At 38.2% G+C, this 12,394-nt stretch overlaps 1 protein-coding gene across 2 annotated transcripts in view; it reads right to left on the reverse strand.

Moving 5' to 3' along the window:
* LOC125238264 (complexin) overlaps positions 1 to 10,896 on the reverse strand; it is a 618,857-nt gene extending 607,961 nt beyond the window's left edge. Inside the window, exon 1 of one of the 2 annotated variants that reach the window (XM_048145543.1) lies at positions 10,794 to 10,896. The gene's annotated coding sequence lies outside the window, so the exon portion shown is untranslated. The remainder of the gene's footprint in view (positions 1 to 10,793) is intronic. The other variant, XM_048145542.1, reaches the window with a different exon arrangement.
* Between the last annotated feature and the right edge of the window lie 1,498 nt (positions 10,897 to 12,394).

Consider the following 12,394-nt stretch of genomic DNA (forward strand, 5'->3'; position numbering starts at 1 on the left):
CATTTTCAATTGAGCTCCAAAAACTGTTTCAACACACTTTTTCCTAAGAAAATTACTATGAAGAGTAAAATGTAAAGGGTCTACTTAAAATGGTCAATAGTTTCATACAGTCTACAACACAGCTGTGAATACAGAGAAAGTGCCAAAAATATGTATACAGATCTTTATTGCCCGTACATGAAGATGTGTATAGATATTTCTAGCACTTTGCATTCAAAGCTGTGTTGTTGACTGTACGAGGTAGCGAAGCATGTTAATTAAAAGAACAAGCAAAACTGTGTCGAGTAGCAACAATATAAGTGTTGTTTCAGGTTGCAGGGATTGAGATATTGCAATTTTGGCGCAGTACAACGGTTCGCTGTAGTCGCAGATTATAGAAAAAAACAGAGCAACTTTTGAAAAAAAAATGTCGGTAAAAGCTTAAGGATTTGGAATTATAATACACCCAAATTATCATTTTTACACCGTGTCTTAAACATCAATTTCAAAAAGCTATCTAAGTGCCTAGCTTTTGGTGACCACAGGGGGGTTGGAAAGAACCTCGCTCAGCCGCGGATCAGCATTCGTATCCGGAGGGGTAAAGTGGCCAACCTGGGGCCTATTGCATAACAATTTACAACTTGTATTACAAGCGGAACTCTCTTTCTTATAAAATGAATTGGAGGGGGACTACCGCTTGTAATATGAGTTGTAAATTGTTATGCAATAGGCCCCTTGGTACTCTTTACCTAACGACCAAAACCTGGGTAGTTTTATTTTCTGTAATTAATATACCAAAGTGTAATTATTTTGGTTGTTTACGTACCTACGTTATTTAAAAAATAATCAAAATTAGTTTTTATAGACTTGAGGTCTTTCAAATGCTCCTAAAATACTTAATCATTTTGAATAACCTAACCAAACAATTAAAATTTTGAAAAAACCCCCGACATAGGTGGATCGATTTTCATGAAACATGGCTAAGAACACTCCTGACTAATTCAGCTTTCAAACAAAAAAAACTAAATTTAAATCGGTTCATCCGTTCGGGAGCTACGATGCCACAGACAGACACACACACAGACAGACAGACAGACACGTCAAACTTATAACACCCCGGCGTTTTTGCGTCGGGGGTTAAAAATCAAAAGGTTGTTGAGTGGGCGTGTCATAATTAATTTTTGAATGCTGAAATTTATTTTCGTTTTATTACAAACACATGAAATTAAACGCTTTTGTATTAGACTCTGTTATCTGTTACTCTGCCAAGTTTCATCTGCTCTACAAAGTCAAAATGAATTCACGAAATCCGACAGATTGTAACGTAAAATCCATTCTACGTTCGCTGAATTTCACGACTACGTGACATAGTCACATTGCAGTCGTTATGCGACTATCTTATTCTGTACGATTTTGCATCTCATAACTCATTGGTATAATGATACGACTTTTACGAGATTACTCTTCGCCTTTGCATTTCTCAGTAAGCAATTCCATATTATCAAATCGCTTTGAAAGTTCATAAAAAGTAGCTAATATCTCATAGTCGACTTTTATGACATCCACAAGAACGACGACCGACCGACCGGGTTTGACGACCGGTCTGGCGCAGTCGGCAGTCACCCTGCCTGCTGCGCCGCGGTCCCGGGTTCGAATCCCGGTAAGAGCATTTATTTGTGTGATGAGTACAGATATTTGTTCCCGAGTCATGGATGTTTTCTATGTATATAAGTATTTATATATTATATATATCGTTGTCTGAGTACCCACAACACAAGCCTTCTTAAGCTTACCGTGGGCCTCAGTAAATCTGTGTAAGAATGTCCTATAATATTTATTTATTAAATTTATTTATTATTCGTTCATAAAAAGTAGCACGTTTGAATGGTAGGAAACTATAACCTTTTATCTCATAGTCGACTTTTATGACATCCACAAGAATAAAATAATGGTGAGAGTCTTAACTCAGAAAATACCACTAATTACAGAAAGGATACTATATTGGCGAAAACTTAAAAATCTTTTTCCAAATAAAAGATGTAAAATTACAATATGTACTGCCAAGTAAGTATATGGAATATAAAGAAAAAATAAACACAATTACAAAAATATAAATAGGTAAGTAAAATGTTCGAGGTTAGTTTAAATTATTTGCTCATAAATACTAAAACTTGTTTTGTATACCTACGCGAATTATATGAGCTGATTGAAGTATCGTGTTACTTGCCTAAGTGTAAACGGAGCCCATAGAATGTCTATTAGAGCCTAGCCGAAGTGACAATCTTTGACGTTACGTTTCCCGTTTCCCGCTGAAAGTGCCGCCCACCCGCTCTCAAATTACCGCCTGTCAAAAACGCGACCAGTCGATCTGTAATATCCACGGACCTTCAATAGGGACTGAGCACACACTTTTTTTGCCATACTAAATTGAACCCTATCACCGGTCCAGAAAGGCGTTCGTGTCAGACTAGTAAAAATGTGTCCACATGAGAGGGTCAAAGTTGGGGCTGGTGTCCCTCTCGCACGTGTGACCAGTGTCAAAGAGCCTTACTATAGTAGTAGTATTTTTACCAGTATGATAACTAATTTTATAAACTTCTTAAATTATTTATGTATTATATCGAGGCAAGGGTATTAATACCTTGAGTTCCTTTCCGTATGTCGTCTTTGTTACTTATATGCCTTTTTAGTAGTTCTGCTACTGTATACTTAAATATGTATGTGTGTAACTGTGTATATATAATATAAATTTAGTGTATTTAATTAACACTATTTATTCACGTTGTCCGCAACCAGTATGCTGTCCCGCACACCTCGCTGGCTCCGCAGAAAACCAGCGCCGTTGACACGCCTGTCGTGTCAGCTGCATGCTGAGTGGAGACCATATCGGCCTCACATTTCTATTTCTAATGTTTTGTTTTAAGTCTTTGTATTTCTATTTCTGATGTTTGTAGTGATTTACTGGCTGAATAAACGAATTTTATTCTATTCTACTTTATTCTATAAGAAGATAGTCCAAGGTGTGCCACTCTTTACAGAAGAGCGATAGGGGAAGCGCAAGCGGTTGTGACGTCAGACCTCGGACAATTGCGATCAAATATATGAAAGAGGCGCGTTCCTATGCACACAGTCTAAGCTCGTGTAGGCGAACGCGTACCATGCTTGTATGTGTGAGATCGACTGGTCGCGTTCTTGACAGGCGGTAACTGTGAGGTTACTGAGATCGGGTGGGCGGCACTTTCAGCGGGAAACAGGGAGTGCCATGCACGAGGCCATGCGCTTTTTTTTTTATACTACGTCGGCGGCAAACAAGCATACGGTCCGCCTGAAAGCGGTCACCGTAACCTATGGACGCCTGCAACTTAAAGAGTGTCACATGCGCGTTGCCACCCCATTAGAAACTTGTACACTCCCTTTTGCTGTGTTAAGTATAAGTACACAGCAAAAAGGAGTATACAAGTTCCAAGGAGGGTTCGGGTTGCCGACGACTCAAAGGACAATAGACGGAACAAATTAGTTCCGTAAGTCCTCCCATCGTCAGTATACCGCACCCTCGTTGAGCTCTGGCAGCCTTACTCACCGGCAGGAACACAATACTATGAGTAGGGTCTAGTTCTATTCGGGTGCGGTCTTCTGTAAGGCGGAGGTACTTCTTCCCCAGTTGGGCTCTGCTCTAGATTCGAGCGAGACGATATCCGTTGTGCTGTGCCCTACCACACAAAGCGGAATATCATTCGCTATGCCCTCCTCCTACCTCGATTGGCGAGGAATAGATGCCTATGGAGGGACCTAGTCTTCAACAGAATACATGATGTCACGATCCTCAGCATTGAGGGAACGACTGAAGAAGAAGACCATACCTCTCTCTTACTCTTTATTGTAATGTGGCGATAGAGAAACGCTCACAAAGCGTAACGGCTCAGCCACTACATTGGTTTAAGCGCGACAGTGGTGAGCGGCGGCCATACATTGAAGCAAGACACAGCGATGGGACTTTTCATTCGCACGTATGGCTGCCGCTTACCGCTGTCGCGCTTAGACCAATGTCGTGGCTGGGCCGTAAGTAGGGATTGCAATCCGGTCCGGCGGATCCGGTAATCCGGCCGGATCCGGTGCTTTTTTCATGCCACCGGATCCGGTGAAATTCGCCGGATCCGGTAATGTAACACGATATGTTAAAATAGTGCAAAAATAATAATTTTACGGCAACATTTGAACGTCATTTTGGTACGTATGTTCTTTGCGTTAGAAGGGCGTTTGGAAGTCAAATAATATGCTCAAGCAACGCGTTACACTTTCCGTTTTGGAATCCGTAGTTAAATATGTGGGATCGTTTGTTGGGATGCATAATGTGGAGTGGTGGAGAGTGACAAAAAACCATGGTCTGAGGTCGATCCTTCGCGTTTTCTGGCCAGACACTATCCGAAATCGAGACCTATGGAGTATATAGCAGCTAACCGCGACACAAAAAGGAACATGGATGGCACACTATTCAAAGAGGGGAACGAAATAACGCAACCATTGCTTTCGGCTGAAAACCGCAAAATGCAAGTCGTGGCTCCGAGCGCCCTGGAAACTCATGGAAACGGTCCGTTGAGGATGGACTACGAGCGACCGGGTCGAGCTAGAGCGAGACCACGAGGGTAGCTGAAGATAGGAAGGCGTGGCGCGTGCTCGTGAAGGCTCTTTTCACCTCTGTGGTGACGTAGGACTTCAAGATCAACAACATGTTTTCAGCATAATATGAGAAGTATAAGAGCATATTGCTACGAGAATAATAAAATTCAAAGCTTAAAAATGAACATTTTTAAAAGGTAACCAGTAAGATAGTTGATTCAGCAATAGCAAATAATACTGAGGTCAATTACTCTTGCTGACTTAAATTTAGTTACTGTAGTTTTTCTTAACCGATACTGGATATTTTTATACAGACTGAGAAAAGGTTAACGCTGACTTTTAACAGCTTTTACTGATACTTTTTTTTGTTCTTCTTTTCGTGTGAGTAAAGTTAACTGTAAAATAATACAGGTTTTTTTTAAATACTGATCTCATAATGCATGTATGTTTGTGCTTTGTAGGTATGTTATAATGTCCGCTCTTTATCGTATCTTAAAAGCTCTATAGGTATTACTGTAAAACGTTACACTAATAATAATTTTGTTATCCTATCAAAGTTTCAAAATAACGAAATAATTTGATTTGCGACTGATTATTATAGTAAAATTTACTTGTTAACTGGTAAAGCTGGACAAGTTGATTTCTAAGCCTTTAAACTGTTGGTTTATTAATCGTGATGCAAAATACCATCAAACTTGTCATATTATGGTAAAAATATGCAAAAAAAGGCACTATTTGGGTACTTTTAGTCCTCAAGGCCAATCCGGCCGGATCCGGCCGGATCCGCCGGATTGGGGCTGAAATCCGGCCGGATCCGGCCGGATTGGGAATCAGACCGGATTGCAATCCCTAGCCGTAAGCGATTGTAACGTTGGGCAAGTATCTTGGTAGCAACCAAACTTTTAATCAATGTTTGGCGAACATTGAGGCCAACACGATCCCCGTCAAACTATCTCTAAGCCTCTTCTCTAGTTAACACTCAACTAATTTAAGGAGGGACGCAAGTTGAAAAAGTTTGAGAAGTTAATAAGGCGAGACTAAGAAACTAATATATAAAAATATAGTGTTTTAAGCTCACAAGAGATATTTAGGATACTGAAGTTGAAAAGATAGGTAGGGATGCGTTACAGTTCAGGGTCAAATTGAATTGTCCCTTTTGAATACGTCCCTTTTAAAGTTTTCTACATTCAAGTAAGTAGTTACCTTACCTGTGGAAGCGTAGCTTATGAAAAGGGACGTCAAATTAAGCAACCCTTTCTTATAGCCAGTAGAGGTTCGACGTAGGGAACAAATATTTTTTTTTTAATTTGTTTTTAAGTAGCAACACTACTATATATAAATTATAAACTAGTAATAGTTTATAATATAAGGTCCCGAAAACGTCATATAAATGACGCCCAACTGTCCAATCTCTGCTTATAGCAGTGCTGAGCCAAAGGGATTCGAATTTCCCCCAAAGATAATAGAATCTGACCATTAAAGAGATTAGAAGTCAATTTGTTAATAAAACACGCCTGGTGGAACACGAGAGCAAATGAGCACAGTGTAATAAAGAGTACTATCGTACAGTATGGCCACTCCCGCTACCCGCTGAAAGTGCCGCCCACCCGCTCTCGGTTACCTCACAGTTACCGCCTGTCAAAAACGCAAACAGTAGACCTACCATATCTCATACAAGCATGGTACGCGATCACCTACACGAGCTTAGAATGTGTGCTAGGAACGCGCCTCTTTCACATATTTTATCGCCAGTATCCGAGAATCCGAGATGTGACATGAATCTATAACCAATTATATTCGGATTTTATGACTGCCATTTTGCCGAAACCTTACACCAATTCGAGTCCTCGATATGACCAATATGACGTTAAATACAAAATAATTGACCAACAATATCCGATCCGAGTATGCAATACACAACACGAAGATGAGAAAGAGAACGGGACTGAACAAAACGTAAAACTTCAAGAGCTAAATCAACACAAAGCTCAAAAACAAATATGGATTCTCCAGCGCTCCTTTAAAAAACTTTGAACAAAACGAGAACTAAAATATGGAACATTCTGAGCATAAATTGAAAACAATAAATAACTTTAGCCGGAGTGGATTTAGCATTCAGTGCGCGAATGCTGGACGCCTTTAAAATATTTTCAAGTTCAATTTTCGAACGTAAAATAAGAGAACAAACTGTACTGAAGTTCGTTCTGTTAACTGACATAATTATGTATAGCTTCTTGGAGCGGCGTGAAGTTAGGTGTTTATGTTGAGAGCAACAAACTAGAATATTTACCTACTGTGAGGATGCCCTTCCACCAGAGATATGCTACGCTAAGTTGCTATGGATGCGTCTGATATCCACCAATCGTGTTCATTGGTCCACATAGCATAGCATAGAACCAGCAGGCAATCATTGTGGCGCGATAAATGATATAACATCAGGCCGTTCCTTTCGCACTATAATATATTATGTAAGTGCGATAGGGATGACCATGCTATCGGTGCAGAAATCAGTTTTATGTCTGACACTATCAGATTTAAATGAAAACCGTTCCAAATTTGTATATGTCAGTCAGCCAGCAGTCAGTCTATTCATGACGTGTCACTACGGAAGATTGAAGCCACGACAACGTCTAAAATTCTACTGGTTGACATATCCGATTAGAAGCAGGAATTTTGTTAATTTCGAGTAAGTCTATGAGGAAATACTTATTGCGCACGGGAGATATTCACGCGTTAATGTAAGTCGTATTTTATACTTTTCTTTAACTGCTGATTCGAATAGAAAAAAGTTTGTTCAAAAGAACGAGTCAAAGTCCTATGAACAAGCATCCGAGCAAGTGCTCTTTGACTGAAAGAAAAGTGGGATTATAATTTATATACTTTGTCCGCGCAGCAAAAACATCTGTGCATTCGCAATGTCCCAGATCCGTTTATCCAGACTTTTATAGATGAGAAATGAAGCAGGGAGCCGGGGTGACACTTTTACTTAGTTACTGCAAAGTCTACGCCTTCACGATAAAGGTCTGACGCGCCCTCGGGAAATCTTCAGCTAAATCAATAATAGGTCATCAAATTAACCGAACGATTGCTTTCACAGAAAAAATGGTTGAAGAAAGTAATTAATCGAGTTCTTTGATCTGAAAGGGAAAGGTCTTTCTTGGCAACTTGTTCACCCTTTATTGGAACCGCAATGTTACCGAATGTTACCGCGTTGTTGTGGGGATGAAACAGGCGCCAGTTGCAGGTACTTTGGCGGATTTTCAGAAAGTTTGGAGTAACAAAATTGAGAAGTCAACATAAATAAGTCTCTAAGAACAAAGTAAAACATGTACATGTACTAATTGTACATGTTCATCCTTTTGGAAACTTCAAAATTCAAATTAGAGCTATGACAGTTTATGATAACTTAAGACTCACTTTTAGGAGTCCATCTATTAAGATTAGGATGCAGATAGTACTTTATTATTATCTGTTTTACATGGAACTGATTTTAGTATTCAAAATATTTATAATTAAAGGTCCTAATAAGATCAAGAATATTTAGATGAAAAACTAAGTTGGTGCAACTAATATGTAAAACATATTATTGATAGATCAGAACGCACAAAAGGTCTACTCGGATCCATAATGGATCCTAACAAATGGATTTTAGCGGACGGAGGGATTATTTATTAATCTAGTAACAGACTAGTCTATAGACATAAAAAAAAATAAGTAATATCAATTACTATTTAATATACTAGTGTAATATGTTTGCGTAACAAAAATCCATGCCGTCTTGTCCTTATTGGGGAGGAAACAGATGTGAAAACTTCCGCGTACTTCCCAAAACTACGCCGAATTAGGTCAGTTCCCAAATAAATGGCACAGGCCCGTAGACAGCCCTTTATCCTAAACAGAATACACTAAATTATGTATCGTTCCATGATTTGTTGGAGTTTGAACTATATGTCATGAGATTGTAAGATTCGAAAGAGCTTAGAAGACTACTTGGATAAAGAAGCTTAAAAGGTATATTTTTGATTCTGATTTAGGCTTATTTGAGTGAATGGAGAGAGAATAAAGAATATTATAGAAAAAGAATAATGTCTGTTTCAAGAACTCTGATCTTTTTAATCAAAAATTGAATGGACAGAATAGACATATATTAGTTTAAACATGCTCTACTGATACTTTCTATCAGGTGATATTGTAATCAAACGATTTACTTGTATTTAATTAAGAAAAAATAAAAGAAGCAATTGAAAATTAGGGCTTTTGTACCAGCAGGGCTAGCAAATGGTTGACGTGAGATTATCTCGCAGTGACTATAGATGTGGTGCGAAAAGAGTTTCTTTCGAATTCTTACGGAAACATACGACCGTATCATGATATTTCAGTCAGTCTCGGTACAAGACGTACTGACAGTGTTTGGACTAGCACAATAATAAATAAATAAATTAATAAATATTGGGGACACCTTACACAGATCAACTTAGCCCCAAACTAAGCAAAGCTTGTACTATGGGTGCTAAGCGACGATATACATACTTAAATAGATAAATACATACTTATATACATAGAAAACATCCATGACTCTGGAACAAATACCTGTGCTCATCACACAAATAAATGCCCTTACCGGGATTCGAACCCAGGACCGCGGCTTAGCAGGCAGGGTCACTACCGACTGAGCCAGACCAGTCGTCAATAAATGCGAACGTTTCCGGAATAATACGAAGGAAAATTCTTTTGTCACTAACGCAACAAAATAGAAAAGGACGTGTGTTCTATGTCGCGAAAAGTTACTTGAATACATTTTTAGTTACATTGCGGACAGTTTAGGTTACATAATAAAGAACACCTAACAAATTCTGCAATGGAGCGCTGCTCACTTTCTTGTACAATTATTATTTTCCGTAAGATTTGCGCTATAAGGTATTTAAAATTCAAAACATCAAACTCATGGTACTTGGGCCATTTTTTTCAGTTGTTCCCCGCACTTTTTTTGGATTTGGAGTGTGCTGAATTGTATGTACCTTAACAGTCCGCGATGTAAGTAAGGTCACATGCGAGTTCGAGCGCGCCCTCTAAATAAGCCTTAAAGGTTTCGCAGTTCTGACAATAAGCTGATGAAGTTTATGTATGTAGTTTGTCAGTTACACCCCAGTTTCAACGTAGTTTATTTTGTTTATAATAAAGTTCACGCAATAAACAAAGACTGAGAGAAAGATGCTTCCTTTGCAAAATTAGACACAAATAAATGCATAGCTCAAAATGGCAATTTTTGAGCCACAAGAGTTGCTATCCTTTTTAAAAGAATCAAGTTATGGGGTTTAAAAAAAGGAGTTTTCAAGTTTCTGAAAGATCTGCAGTGCACATCTAGAATCCTTGTGAGCTGTGGTTGCACCCATAGGCTACGGTGACCGCTTACCAACAGACGGGCCTTATGGTTATTTGTCACTCCATTCGAAAAATATTTAGTCTCAATCTTCAAGACAAGACAGACCAATGAGGAATGGACTCTTCACACACCCTTGATTTTGATCGCAGATGTTTTTTCATTTGCAGATTTTCCAGCCATGTTTTCGCGATATTATTCAAGATGCAAATTGCTTATCCGACACAATTTCAAAACTCCAGCGCAAAAACGCCTCTAGCTGTCAGTCTTTGGGAGAAATTGCAATAGATAATATTGCTATGAGAATAACACCAGGGGCTTCGTTTTTAGTTCAAAATAAATGTTAGTTTATCTGATATCACTATCTCTAATGGGTTTTGCAATGAACCTGTTTGTTTACGTTATGAATCACCTGGAATACTTTTATATAAAACTGTTGTACACAATATTAAAACGAATGATTTAGGATTGTTACATTAGGTATTTTTATACAGGAAATATATGTAGTGCTATACGATTAAGATAACTGAACAATATGTATAAAAACAATTTAAATAAGAGCCACCACACAATAATACACAACCATAATGTAACCTAATTCGTAATTGCCTCCACAAAAAGTTGAGCCTCATTTTACCAAAACAACTACGTAATTAGGACTGGCAATTGTCCTTCATACATGTATATTCATGAAAAGACGCTCTGTCAATATAACTAATATTTGTCAGTTTTATCCCGATGAATCATATCAAGCATATGTTTACGTTTTTATCACAATAACCTTGATTAAGTCGTCTAGTCTTATAGTAGCGCTTACCGAGTGTAGTAGGGTTAGTTACACGAAACGCGAACACAGGTCACAGGCGAAGCGTGCCGTGGCCGGGCGCTTACTGGCTGCGACGATCGATAGGCCAGCCATAACGGCAGGCCGCGTTGCGTTCCGTTTTTCGCATGCGTTCATCAGTCACTCCTCCGATTCCGGGCGATAAAAACATGCGGAAACACTGGCCAGTATTATTGTGTAATGGAACGACATTTCAAGTTTATATGATGTTCGAAATTTAAAATTCATAAATGGAATTACTTGTGTTTTAGGGTGAACGGCTTTTGTTAAAATTGCGTAGGTTTGAAAAGAATTGTATTAATAGAAATGACATTTTTATAAATTGATGTTGTTTTACGCGTTAATTGCCGCCCCTGAAACGATCCGAAGTTGTGCTAGGTCAGGTTTAAACCCACGTACGTTTTCTGAGTTTTTATTAAAATAAACAGCTTTCAGTGAGTGTATATTAGTAGAATGGACTTATTTTAAGCAGTAACTAATCTACCTACTAGACCAGAACCCCTTAAGTACCTAACTGAAGGACCAAAAGCTTCGAAGGTTAGCGTGTCCATACCCCTTTACACCCGATACGATCGTGAGGTTGCCAGCGGGTTGTTAACATATAATTGTAAATTTTAACATAATAATTATGTCATTAATATTCAAAATTTATTTAGCAAACCTCGATTTTTTCGGTTTGAAAAGGATACGTAATATGTAGGTATGACTAAGTACCTTGACTTGAGGTAAAAATTGTTGGGCCATGTAGTACAATCAACATCGATCTTGAGGTAAATAGGGCAAAAAACTATAGTTTGCCGTTGATATCTATAATAATTTACATTATTTATTTAACAATTATGAAGTATAAGCCCTTTCATGATTTGAGTAAGGTACAGCGGGACAAATCTCGACTAGGGGCAAATGTAACTGATCAATTTTTTCCATTATTATTACACCATGATGTTGAGTTCTACATGTATCCACTGAACACTCCTACCATATAATTATAACCGGTGGACACTATTTATTGAATAATGCAAACATTGTAAAACATAGAAAAAATGGACCAGTTATATTTGCCCCCCCTCCCCCCCCCCCATGTCGAGATTTGCCCCGCTGTACCTTACTCAAATTATGAAATGTTGTTTCATAATTGTTAATAAATAATCTAAATTATTATAGATATCAACGGCAAACTATATTCTTGAGTTATTGGGTACCATTAAAATTCATGTTCTGATAATTATCCGCTTTAATCACCAGCGTCACTATATTTTATTTATTTGTAACAACTGTACTTTGCACTAGTTTAGTAAACTCGACAAAAAAAATTTGACAGAAGACGTGAGATTTTCTTGTTTATTTTCCTACCTTGATTTGGCTGTCTATTGCGGTCTTGGTTTTTCTCAATTTACTTATAAATTGATTTAGTAAAGTAGATATAATTATGAAACCCGTATAATATTGAAATGTTAGAAATAAAATAAACAGAAAAAAGTACATGCTTCCGAAGGTTTCGGGTTCTATTCCTGGGTCATACCCACTCATAGTTTTTCGAAACTTACGTAGGTACGATTCGTACGGTACGAAAT

Source organism: Leguminivora glycinivorella, chromosome 23 (assembly GCF_023078275.1).
Source record: "Leguminivora glycinivorella isolate SPB_JAAS2020 chromosome 23, LegGlyc_1.1, whole genome shotgun sequence".
NCBI lineage: Eukaryota > Metazoa > Arthropoda > Insecta > Lepidoptera > Tortricidae > Leguminivora > Leguminivora glycinivorella.